At 35.3% G+C, this 13,336-nt stretch overlaps 1 long non-coding RNA gene and 1 pseudogene across 2 annotated transcripts in view; one reads left to right on the forward strand and one right to left on the reverse strand.

Moving 5' to 3' along the window:
- LOC143654807 (uncharacterized) overlaps positions 1-13,336 on the reverse strand; it is a 182,633-nt gene that overhangs the window by 74,745 nt on the left and 94,552 nt on the right. The window contains exon 1 of one of the 2 annotated variants that reach the window (XR_013161974.1): positions 5,589-5,799. The exons of the other annotated variant lie outside the window; for it this stretch is intronic. This is a non-coding gene — a long non-coding RNA (uncharacterized LOC143654807). Of the gene's footprint in view, positions 1-5,588; positions 5,800-13,336 lie in introns of those variants that run through there. 2 annotated transcript variants of the gene reach the window in all.
- On the forward strand, positions 11,007-12,291 carry LOC143654804 (tubulin alpha-1B chain-like; annotated as a pseudogene).

Below are 13,336 nucleotides of genomic sequence, written 5' to 3' on the forward strand. Positions count from 1 at the left end.
ATGGTGAGCTCACCTACCGCTGTGTGCAAGCACAGCTGAAGCAGCTTTTGTCTTTTCCTCTTAGTGAGGAAGCAATTTTGAAATCCTTAGGCTAGAATAAGGGGAAGGTCCCCTGCGGCTTGTGTGGCAGCCACAAATACTGAACTAAATCCAAAAGACCATTTGAGCCTGAGGGATGCTTTGCAGCATATGGGCTTCTTCCTTTCATTGCTTCTTAAGTACTATCGGGCAGCTCTTCTAGTTCAGGGCTCATGCAGCTTTCCAGAGGATACTGATTAAGAACATGTTTCATTCTGGTGCCTGGATTTTACTGGCAGCCTCACTTCTCTATGTTCTGAAGACACTTACTTTCCTTTGTACCCTTATTTAAAGGCAAATTTGTTCACATTTGCATCTTATTTTTAGCCTCACATGGTCCATTTTATAACATAGATTAGTAGCTTAGAAAGTTAATGGAAATGGAAATCTTAAGGTGTAACAAATCTGTTGTATTTTGGAAAAGAATCTCTAATAGCAATCTCATGTTTTTCTTACAAAATACCTCATGTGTGATGTTCAGCCCTTTCAGTGGTGCAATTTGCCTCATTTTAATTTTATATTACATAGAAATAAAAGATGTTAGTTGTGATATCTTATGGAATTGGTCACAAAAACAATGTACTTATTCCTCTTTTACTATGTAATTACTCTTCATTCAAAATGGGAACTGCAAAATATTTTAATCTTAAAATCTTATCTGATAAGTCTAGATTGCTCATAACTTACTTAAAGAACTGTCTCACAACCAGTTAAGGACACTGCATCATTTTATGCAGAAGGAATTTGAGGCTTAGAATGGTTAAATGTCTTTCCTGCTAGTTTCATAGTGAAGTCAAATGCAGAATTGGGAAAATAGAACATGAATCTTGGCTCTCTTCCCCTACCCATCTCTGATGGATAGGTTCTTTTGTAAACTTGGCCAGGTGACCATTCCAGTTGTCTGGTCAGGCAAGCACTGGCCTGACCATCGCTGCAAGGGTATTTCATGGCTGGTTCATAAAACCTGGAGGCTGATTTATTAAATCATCATTCAGTTGATTGCAGCTGAGGCTGATTACATCTGCGATCAACTAAGGACTTATCTCCTGCAAATGAGACAATCCAATCAGTTGGAGACTTTTAAGGAAGAAGACAGATTTTCCTGCTTCTTCAGCCAATGAGCCTCTCCTGTGGAATTCATTGAGACACCTCACTGGAGCTGGCAGCTTCACAGCCTGCCCTATAGATTTGGGACTCTTCCATTCCCACAGTTACATGAGATACGTTTATAAATGTCATATTTACAGATATCTCCTGTTGGTTATTTTTCTCTAGAGAACCCTGACTAACACATCTTAGACTGTCCCCTTATATTTTTGTAACAGAAACTTGCAAATGAATGGGTATTAGAATACTCATCTAGCTGTACTTTATTGTCTAGTCACATCTCAGCTGTGTGAACACTTACAGACTAAGCAGTTCTATGCCCAATTTGGTGTGCTGTGTTAACATATTCTAAAACATATGCCCACTTAAAAGCATTCCCACATATTCTTTCCCTAAATTGGTCAGCAGGGAAGAATTAGCTGGACAAAGCCTCTTGCTGGTTCATTAAAATGTGACTACTTATGGTAACAATAAGGCATCAGATTCATGGGTTTATTTGTGCCATTTGTAGGTAAATTAGTAATAGTGACAGAACAAAAACTGCAGCAGCACAGTATCTTCTAAAAATCATGTCTAGAAAAACTTTGAGCCTCAAGAAACTAAGGACTAAGTAATAAATAAATATTCACAGACAGTAGTTATTTGTGCACCATTGTACAAAAAAAAGACTGATAGACAAAGTTTTTATAAAGAGACTATTTTTTTCTATAATAACTTTTTCAGGATTCTGCATAATAACAGTGATGAACTGTCAATAATATCATGTTTTCATTCAGACTGGCTTAGAGGAAGAAATAATAACTAAATGGCTCCAGGAAAAGCAAACAAAACAAAACACAAATCCTCTTCCAAAACAGAAGGTAAAATACATTACTGCCTAATAATAACGATCGGTATTGTAGGAAATAAGGATATTTTTGTAAGAATAAATGAATGACACCCCCCCACACACACAAAATAGGCAAGAACCATTTACAACTTGAAACATTTTCTACATAATGAAAGTAAAAAGTTCTCAAAACAAACTGGAGATACTTAAAGTCTCATCTTTCCTAATTGAGATGCATTAGGAATGTTCTGAGAACTTTCTCCATCTCAGCTATAGTTCTCAAAAAGGATGAAATATGCCCACATTTACATAAATTTAAATACCCCTTGCACAGCCTGTTAAGAATATTTTGAATATATAGGATGGTAAATTTTCAAATAAGATGTAGGAAAAAGTCCACATTTATGTGTGTTCTCTTCATTTCTCATGTCCCTTTTGAAGCTACAAATCTTCTTCAGTATATTAAAAACAATCTATAAACATCAGCTTGACCATCATGGAATAGAGAAAGCAATAAGGAGCTCTGAAGTTCATACATGTTCTCCAACGCCATTTGATTTCAGAGGTATTTTATATGTGCACATAAATAGGTAAACTCCTATTCTGTACTAGTCAATCACAATTTCTTTGGCCTTCATGATCACTTTTTTTCTGAAACTGGTCTCTACTCCATGGTTAGGCTGTAAGCTGTGCAGAAGTGTGCTCGTGTTTTTACCTTCATGACATTTGAAGAGAGGGCTCTACTTAAAAGAGAAATGATGATAATTAGCTAAACCAGTCTATCCACTTAAGAACTGGACTAGGGGATGATGAGATGAATGGCCAATTAGTATCAAGACAAGAAAGGAAGAATTAGTGATGCTGTGGCAAAAGACATGTTTTCCTTAAGAGTAAATTATAGGAGAGTTTTATGTCCTCAGAGTTGACACTAGTTCCGGTCTAGTTAAAGTTCAACTTAATAAACAATTTTTTAAAAATGTTCTATATTGTTTCATTTTATGAGAAAAATGAATATTTTTTAAAGTTGAAAACACAAAGTATTTCTTGGATATTTCTTCTCATTTTTCAACATTTCAACATATTCACTGTGATATTTCATATAAAAATGGTCAAACTTGTGATTATTTTCCTTTCTAACTCTTCCAGAATGTATTCATATTATAAATCCGTTTTCATCTGCTTGTTTATAAAACATTTATTTCATTGTTATTCTTACCCATTGATTAATCAAGAAAGTATATATATGTCAGGATGCAAGGCTTACCTATTTGCTTCCCTAATAGCAAATTAATTGTCATAATACGCATGTGGAATTTTTGAGAAGTGACAACTTATTCTAAATTAAGTATTATATATTCAGGAACTGTTACTGGACTTTCCTTATGATTTTGTAAATCTGTGGGTTTATTATTGCCTGGTAACTCACTATTCATTTATTAACCTTCAAGAGTATATTATGACGTATCTCAGGGAAACAACTTTTCCATCTTTATCTTTTTAAATTATATTTGTTCTTTTTCATACTATACCTTCTTTAGGCTTTTTAAGTTCCATAAAATACTCTGTTGAGACCATGATTGTGCCTTAATTCCAATTACAGATTAAGGGATATAAACTATTTAAAAATACCTAACTTCACTTAATAGAATATAGCAGGTTACTTTATTTGTGCCAGATAGTTGTACAATTTTAATAAAGATTTATATTTTTCTTCTTTTGGAGTTTTGATATTTCATATCACATTAGCATATGACATTGGATAAATTTACTTCTCTTTAAAAGTAGAACTACTTTGCCTGCTAATTTTCAAATAACTTATTAAATCTAAAGTAAAACAAGTTATTTGTAAACCTTGAATCTGGTCATCTGAGAGAAATCAAATATTATTTCTAACAATGTCTATTAATTTTGGATTTTCAAGTTGCAAATCATACCATTTGCAAATAGGTACAGATTTATCTCTTTCCAATATTTCTACTACATTTTTTTTGGCATATTTTATTGGCCAGGATTGCCATTAGAATGCTGAATAATAGCAATGACATAAAAAATGTTAATTTTCATCTTGCTATAAATTGAATGCTTCCAATGTTGAAAAAACTCTTATACTTACTCCAAAAGCACTATACTAATTGAAGAAAATTGCAAAACTATTTCTACCTCTTTAAAGAACAAGGAGCATAGGCCTGAACAGAAACAGACATTGCCAATAAGTATTTGAAGAGCCGCGTGATTGCATTAGTAACAGGAAATTGTAGGTCAAGTCCACAATGAGGTGCCATTAAGAAGTTTCACAATCCCCAGCAGAGAAAGGACATGGCTCAACAGACTCATATTTTGCCGGTGGTAATGAAACGATCTCTTTACATAACTGTTTGGCAATATGTTGTAAAATAGAATTTTTGCATATTATCTAGCAATTCAATCCTAGTTATATATAATATATATAATACATTTAGATAAGTACACTTACACTGACTTTCTACTGCCTCAAAAAGAAGAAAGAGGAGGATAGGGGAAAGGAAGAAGAGGTACAGGGGGAAAGAAAGAAGGAAGAGAGGAGAAGCAAAGAACCCCTTAACAAGAAATCCAGTTTCTTTCATAACCTGATCTTGTTCTCCTTTCTCCCACATGGCTAAGTTTGGAACAAACAGAACATCTTAAGTTTTCCTGAAATACTTTATCTTCTTTAAATTTTCCATCCTTTTTTCAATGTAGTTCCCATAACCAGAAAATTCTTTCTTGTTCATTCTGATTAGTATATGAAACACTAAGTATGAAAAAAAGCCCTTAAATGTAACCACCTTTTTTGAAATCTTTTCAGCATTTCAAAGACAGACAATGAATCTCCCCGCTGAAATCTAACCATACTGTTTACACAACTTATTTATGACATATCATATTTTTCTGAGTTGCCAGAAACTGAAAAACCAGTTTGATTTTTTTTATGCCCTCAACTAACATAACACTTGATATGTATGTGAAGTGCTAAGTAAATGTTTGTTTTCTCAAAAATAAATTTTATTAAAATATTTTAAAAAGTAATATTAGGATGTGTTTCCAAATCTCTAATTTACTACTGAGCTTTTTATCTTAAGCAATAGATTTGAAAATAATTGTTATTAATTTTCAACACATGTTGCTTTAGAAGTCATGTCAACGTGCAGCAACTGAGGCCAAATCAAACGTAAAATTGCTAAAATTAATATTGCATTTGACTGACAACCTTTTGAAGTATAATCTCATAGCTAATCATCTGTAATGATAATGACCCAAAATGAACAATCCTAAAGGTATGAGGAGGATAATTTTACCATCATTGTAACAGTTCAGTGATCTACGAAGATAGCAGCCTAAGCTCAACAATAACAGCTTCGTTCAGTTGGAAACAACACAGGAAAACATGTGGGGATTTGAGATCCATTCAGAACATTTACTTCAAATACTCCTAAAACTTTACACAGTTTCTTCTAGTGATATAAACTCCTGTATAGGTGTATTAGTTAGAGTTCTCTAGAGAAACAGAATCAACAGGGAACACTCGCAAATATAAAATTTATAAAAAGTGTCTCACGTAACTACGGGAATGCAGAGTCCAAAATCCGCAGGACAGGCTGTGAAGCCAACTATTCCGATGGAGGGTCTGGACAAACTCCACAGGAGAGACTCGCCAGCCAAGACAGGAAGAGCCTGTCTCTTCTGAATCCTCCTTAAAAGGCTTCCAGTGATCAGATTAAGCATTACTCATTGCAGAAGACATTCCCCTTTGGCTGATTACAAATGTGATCAGCTGTGGATGTAGCTGACATGATAACGATTTAATTCTATGAAATGTCCTCATTGCAACAGACAGGCCAGCACTTGCCCAACCAGTCAAACAGGTACCACCACTTGGCCAAGTTGACACATGAACCTGACCATGACAATTCGTGTCATGGTTTTCCAGGTTGCTAGGGTTGGTTTAACACTGGGAATTTATTGGCTCATAACTTTTAGGGCTTTGAGGCTAAAAGAAGTACCAGTGCTTGCTTTCTCCCAAAGTTGTAGCTTCTAGTCCTACCTCCTGGCAATCCTTAGGGTTCTTTGTTTTGAATCTCCTTCACTTGATAATGTCCTGTCCTTCCTCTTTCTGATTCCCACTGACTTCTGGCTTCTCCCTGTGGCCTTCTCTGACCCTGGCTTCTGGTTTCTTCTCTTTAAAAGACCTGCAGTAATTCAGATGAAGGTTCACCCTGCTTCAGTTAGCCACACCTTAACTAAATATAACATCTTCAAAAGGCCTATTTCTAATGGATTCTTATTCACAGGAATGCGGATTTAGATTAAGAACATGTCCAAACTGGGGTACATAGTTCAATCTACCACAAAAAGCTTCAATGTTCAGCTCAGACCTGAGCTGCTGAATGGGTACTCTCTAATACTTTCTAATCTTTATAAACTTTTCTTCCTCTCAATTATTGAAGCTTGGATGAACATACTGTTTTAAGTTTACCCAATTTGGCATTTTATTTCTTCTGTTGGAATATCCATCTACTGAACATATAGGAAGTGATAAAAAATCCTTGTTGATTAATTTTTTTAAATTCCGGGAGCAAAAGGCATGCTAATATCATGCTGATGTTATACTACTACTAAAAATATGCACGAGATTTTGAATAGAGATTGATGTGGAAAATGGTCAATTTCTGTGATATTAGATCTTTCCTTTTGAACCTTTTGCAGAAAAAAACATAGAAAAGCTTAATTTGTAAAGGAAAGGAGCAGCTCCCAGAACTGGCATGACCTCTCACCTATTTTTTAATGAGAATGTTATAATTTTGTTAGTGGAAGCAATTTTTTTCCAGCTGTCAAATTACATCTCCCAGAATTTTTGGCTAACTTGAGCAACTTCTTGCCAATAAAAATTTAGTTGAATTTGTTGAGCCTAGCTTTCAGGAGAGCTCTTTGAAAGGGTGGAAGGTAGCTGGTTCAGCTGGCTCGTGTCTTTCCCAATCACCCCTTTCCTTCACCTGTGTGAAGTGCATGGCCCTGCTGCAATTCCAGGTGATGCTGAGCCTTTAAGTGGCAATGAAATAACCTTAAAGAGAGAAGCTAAAGATTGAGAATGGCACAGCAGAAAGGTAGGTTAGTCACATTGGTTATTTTTAGAGGTGCAGTAATACTAGATTTTCAAGACCTAACTCTGATTTTAACTTGGAAAAAAAATAAACCTCTAGAATATTTAAGCCACTGTCTTTCTGGCCACTAGAACTATTACTGAACTGCAATTCTTAATTATAGATTCACCAAGTACACTTATTCAAACCTAGATAATGGAAAATCATACATTTATTATTTGTTCAATATGTTAGCTAAGGGCAAGTTTGGCATTAAAGGAATACAGGAGAGAAAACAGTATGCCAGCAGGGCAGAATTATGCATTTCTCTCTGATTGGAATAGTTCTTGAGGCAGTGCATGCAGCCACCCAGAACTGGGCTTGTCTCCAAGCGATGGCTCAGAAGAAGCGAAGTAAAATTTATCAGTCAAGGATAGAGGTAGTCTGAAGTCTCATGGTCCTCAGAGTCAATATCTCTTGCAACATTTCTATAGGCAGTTTCCAGGTCCCCACACGGAATCTGCCAGTTATATGAATCAACAGACCCAGGGAAGTTCAAAATTATAATGTTCCAACAAGTATTTTTTAGCTATCTTATCCCAGTGCAAATGTAGACTACCAAAACTGGATCATTTTTTTTCTATAACAAGGTGGGCTAATAACATAGTGGACATTGTATTGTTATCAAGTTTCTAGAAAAAAGATCTAAAATCACTACTATTCAGATAGAATGGAAAAGGATTACTTAATTCTTTATCCACAAGACATCATGGTAGAAAATGATAGAATGCTAGGATAAGGAGGTTTCAGTTTATTCTGCATACTCTGTAGAGTAATGGAAAATTAAAATATCATCAAAAGGAAAAGGAAAACCAAATAGTTATAAATACAGAGTTTTATACCTAGTATAGACCTTTAATAGGACTTAAGGGCTCTAGAAAATGGTTAAGGATGACGTTTTCAAATATAATTATATATGTATTTGATATTAAGTCTCTGTCTTCTGTAAATGAACTTATTCATTAAGCAAATAAGCACACACACACACACACCTTTTAAAATGACTGAACTGATTCTAGGAAGACACAGGGTACCAGATAGCTACCTCTCTCCTCTCCAGATCCATTCTACTTTCATTCTCCAGCCTATGAGACTGACCTACGTAGACCCCAACAAAGGGCCCCTTTGTTCTTGGCTTCTGACAGAGCTCAGTTAACTAGAGGTTTCGGCAGGAGATGGAAGAAGAGGAGAGTGAGGTCGGGGTGTGCGTCTCCCTGACTCCTTTCCTTCAGGGTGTCCTAGCTTAGCTGTGTCCTTTGACTAAAGATTGCTGCCCCTCTCAGGATGCCCCTCTCAAATGACATCCTCTTGGTTTCCAAGAACCACTCTACCTCTCCTCATTCCAGAGTAGGAGTGGCTAGAGTTCCACTACTACTACCCAGAAGTACTGAGCTATCCCTTATAGTTTCCCAATACTGTTGTTTGCATATTGATAAATAATCCCTTTGATAAAATCTTAATTTTCCTTTGAGTGTGCCTCTGATTCTTGCTGGGACCCTGACTTGATTCGTATGATAATGGAAAGTCTCCTTCACAACTGCTTTCTTTATTACATCTATACTATTTTATTAATGATGATGGGGCCATTAAAAAATGATCCTTTCTTAAACTACATAGAAAACAATCATCTTCTTTTTTTCTTATAATTTATTTCCCTAATGACTAGTTAAGAAAATAGCTTTTGTCCTAGAGAGTAGATCATTTTCTACCCATTTCATTACTGATCTCACAATGATTTCAAATTTTATTGGACATTCAGAAAAAAACAGATTATAGAAAATTCCCTGTAATTTACCATTTTGTGTTTAAATAAGAATACAATTTAATAAATAATAAAATTATATTTTCCATAGGAATGATGAATGAAATAGTGATGCGAAAATGATTAAATATATTTCAATATTCAAATTTCAGCCTTTAGCTACACTTAATATGTTAAAATGTAAATGCAAGTATATACCACACAAATTCGTAAAGTAGTATAAAATGCAATTTTAGGGTAAATTAGAGTCAATTTTATGATTAAAATATATTACTTTTACTATTCTTACTAAGGAATTATACTTTATGTTCTATTTTATATAAATTCTCTTGCTTACAAAATTACTGAAATTTTTTTAATGTTAGCTTAGTATTTACAGTTTTCAATTGACTGCTTATATTTAAGTGATCATTTTTCACCCTGGTAGGAGCTATACCTTTTAAACTTTTTGTCAGTTTTCTTTAATCATGACACATTCTACTTGCTGGTAATTCCCCAACATCTTCAAGAAAGAATGTTGGGCCCTTATAATAAAAAATTTACTTTTAAAAAATGATAGTTCATTTCATATGCTTTCTTTTTTAGTCTCTGACTCAAAAAGTATGACAACAGTATGAAAATATGAGATCTGCCTCCTTGAAATAATGGATGGCATTATGTAATTAAATTTACTATATTTTAAAATTTATAATATTTCATTAGATTTAGCATGATCATTTTCTGAATCGCACTTTACATTACTTGACATATCAGGTTTACTGTATTAATTTTCTTTACTTTCATTCTAATCTTATCTGGTTGTAAAGTGAATTCCTATTCACTGTTCTTTTTTTTAAACACTGCCCCCCCACAAATTTTCTTCATACTTCTGATCCTTTTCTATTCAACTACTGCAACTATTTCCTCTTGATATTGGAAAAAGGTCTTGAGAGAAATCAATTATATTTATATCACTGACTTTTCCATTTATTTATATTTTCATTATTTTGTGATTTCTATTTATTTCTCTAATACAGTATGTATTGCTTATTCTATTACATTCTTCATTTTAAATTTCTAGGATACTAGGAATTATGATTTTCCCATTTTTATAGTGGAAACAAATAGAAAATTTAAGACTATTCACCAAATATGTCATAGCAAATACATTACTAGATTCTTATTTATACAGATCAGGCTAGACAGGAAATTGGTTCTACTATAATACTGAATAAATACAATTTAAAAAAATAAATAAGGAAGGGATATTGAACATATGCATATTTAAATGCATTTTTAAAATGAAGAAAAGATATAGGGAGTTTGTGAAGACCTGCAATTTTTTATTTCAGAAAGTTTCAGAAATGTCACATTAGGACACTTCTCTTATCTGTTGTCAACGATAAACTAAAGGCCAGGTTTTATTTAAATTTCACATGAAAGGAATTATTTTGGAAATATTTATAGCTGATCTTATCTGAATATGGGCTCAACTGAAGTATCAACATTTTGAGAGTGAAGAAAAGCTATTCTTCAGCTGTTTGGATGTCATGCTGACTGAAATATAAATATTGTTTTGTAATATGCACCCTTTTTTAAAAAAATGAATCTATGTATATTTGTTTTAAAAAGTAGTTAAATGGTATAGTACCATTTTAAAAATGTTTATGAGAGCTATAAATAACAAACTGAATGTTCACTGTTTCCACAAGGACAAAGATTCATGTTCTGGTCCTTTTGCCAGGAAATAAGATCACAGAAGACACCCAGTGCCGCTAGCTGGAGTTTTTGGCTGAGGTGGTGCTAGGCTGCCATCTGGAGACTATTTAATCAAGATGCATTTTGAAAGACTTTAATAAGGTTTCATTGTTATTGTTTGTATCTTTATTTTTAGATTGTAATTTGCTGTGCCTTCCTATTTTTCAGATCATGCTTATGGTGATTTTAATTTGTCTTTTTGGGAAAAGGAACATGGAAATTAAACCAATGCTGTCATTATAAAATATTTTGGAGAACATTACCTACTTCAACTCTTAGCTTGTTGGGGACAGTAACCAGGACTCAGTGTCATCTTCGCCTCCTAACCTGTACCCCCATGTGTAAGTGCATCTCCAGCCATGTCAGCCAGGCTGGTGTCCAGATCGGCAATGCTTGCTGGGAGCACTACTGCCCTAAGCACGGCATTTGGCCCAATGTCCAGATGCCAATTGACAAGACCATTGGGGGAGGAGATGACTCCTTCAATACCTTCTTCGGTGAGACAGGCTCTGGAACCCATGTTCACTGATGAAGTTCACGTTGACACCTACTGCCAGCTCTTCCACGATGAACAGCTCACCTCTGACAAGGAAGATGCTGCCAGTAACTGTGCTCTTGGACTCTACACCATCGGCAAGATCACTGAATTTACCTTGCACAGAATTTGCAAGTTGGCTGACCAGTGCACAGGTCTTCAGGGTTTCTTGGTTTTCCACAGCTTTGGTGGTAGAACTGGTTCTGGGTTCACCTCCCTATTGATGGAACATCTTTCTGTTGATTATGGCTAGAAGTCCAAGCCAGAGTTCTCCATTTACCCAGACTCCCAGGTTTCCACATCTATATTTGAGTGCTACAACTCCATTCTCATTGCCCAAACCACCCTGGGGTACTCAATGAAGCCATCTATGATGTCTGTGGTAGTAACTTGATATTGAGCACCCAACCCACACCAAACTTAACTGTCTTATTAGCCAGATTGTGTCCTCTATCACTGCTCCCATCGGGTTTTCTGGTGCTCTGAATATTGATCTGACAGACTTCTAGACCAACCTGGTGACTTTTCCCTGCATCTACTTTCTTCTGGCCACATATGCCCACTATCATCTCTGCTAAGAAAGCCTGCCATGAACAGCTTTCTGTAGCAGAGATTACCAATGCTTGCTTTGAGCCAGCCAACTAGATGGTGAAATGTGCCCTTTGTCATGGTAAATACGTGGCTAGCTGCCTGTTGTCCCATGCTGATGTGGTTCCTAAAGATGTCAGTGCAGCCACTGCCACCAACAAGACCAAGTGAAGCATTCAGCATGTGGATTGGTGCCCCACGGACTTCAAAGTTCAGCATTGTTTACCAGCCTCCCACTGTGGCGCCTTGTTGGAGACCTGGCCAAGGTCCAGAGAACTGGTGGTGCTGAGCAACACCCCAGCCATTGCCATCTTGACCAAAAGTTTAACCTGATATATGCCAAGTGTGCCTTTGTTCACTGGTATGAGGATGAGGGAATGGAGGAAGGAGGGTTTTCTCGGGCCTGTGAGGACATGGCTGCCCTTGAGAAGGATTACAAGGAGGTTGGTATGTGGATTCTGTTGAAGGAGAGAGTGAGGAAGAAGGATAAGAATTCTAATATCCATTTCTCTCCATCCTATAGCATATGACACTCCTGGTACTTGTGCTTCCATGTTAGCTGACAGGCATTTAAGCTCTCTGGTTAGATTGTCTTCACTATTGTGATCATCTCATTTTTCTATGTGTATACCAGTAAAGTTTTCCACCATATCTCAAAGAAAGGATTTACAAAATGTTAAAAAATATCTTTTGCAGTAATAATTGCAAACTATATGTATAATAAAAAGTGTCATACGCTGTCCATCCTGTGATGACACATTTAATCTCACTCTTAATGTGGTAGATTCCTACATCATCCGAGAATGACATCCCATTACCTATAATAGACTGTGGTATACTTCAAGTATTTTAAATTTATTTTTGAAATAAATATAGACATTGATCTTTTATAGATATAGATATAGATATAGGTATACGTATAGATATAGGTATAGATATTATTTTCTGAAGTCCATAGTTCTTTACAAATGTACTACTGGTAATAACATTCAAGTTCGGTTTAAAAACTAATTAAATTAATCAATATTTTTTTAGCACTACCAAATAGAGTTCCTAATATAAAGATATTTACAATCTATTGAGGATGTAGCATGGATCAATATATTCTTTGTAAAAGGCAAGTGGCTGCCTTTTCACTGTCTATGAACAGTCTTGCCTGAATATGGTTTTAATTGCCACTTACCTAGTTAAATTGATCTACACTTTCCTTTATATTTTGTTTGGTTGACACCTACTTCAACAAATCTTTCAGTAGACAGAGTTTTTAGAGATTATTGATTTCAAAATTGACAGGCAATGGTAGTGCAGTGGCAGAGTTCTTTCCTGCCATGCCAGAAACCCAGGTTTGATTCCTGGTGCTTGCGCATGCAAAAAAAAAAAAAAATACTAAATGAAGGGTCAAAAAGTACTCAATTTTAAAAGATAGCAAAAATATAGTTTCCCAGGGTCACCAGAAATAATGAAGAATCATAGAAGTCCTAAGAAAGTCCCGTCACCATCTCTGTATTCTATCTAGATATTGCTGTTTTGTTGTTGCTTTGTAT

Source organism: Tamandua tetradactyla, chromosome 14, assembly GCF_023851605.1.
Source record: "Tamandua tetradactyla isolate mTamTet1 chromosome 14, mTamTet1.pri, whole genome shotgun sequence".
Classification (NCBI taxonomy): domain Eukaryota; kingdom Metazoa; phylum Chordata; class Mammalia; order Pilosa; family Myrmecophagidae; genus Tamandua; species Tamandua tetradactyla.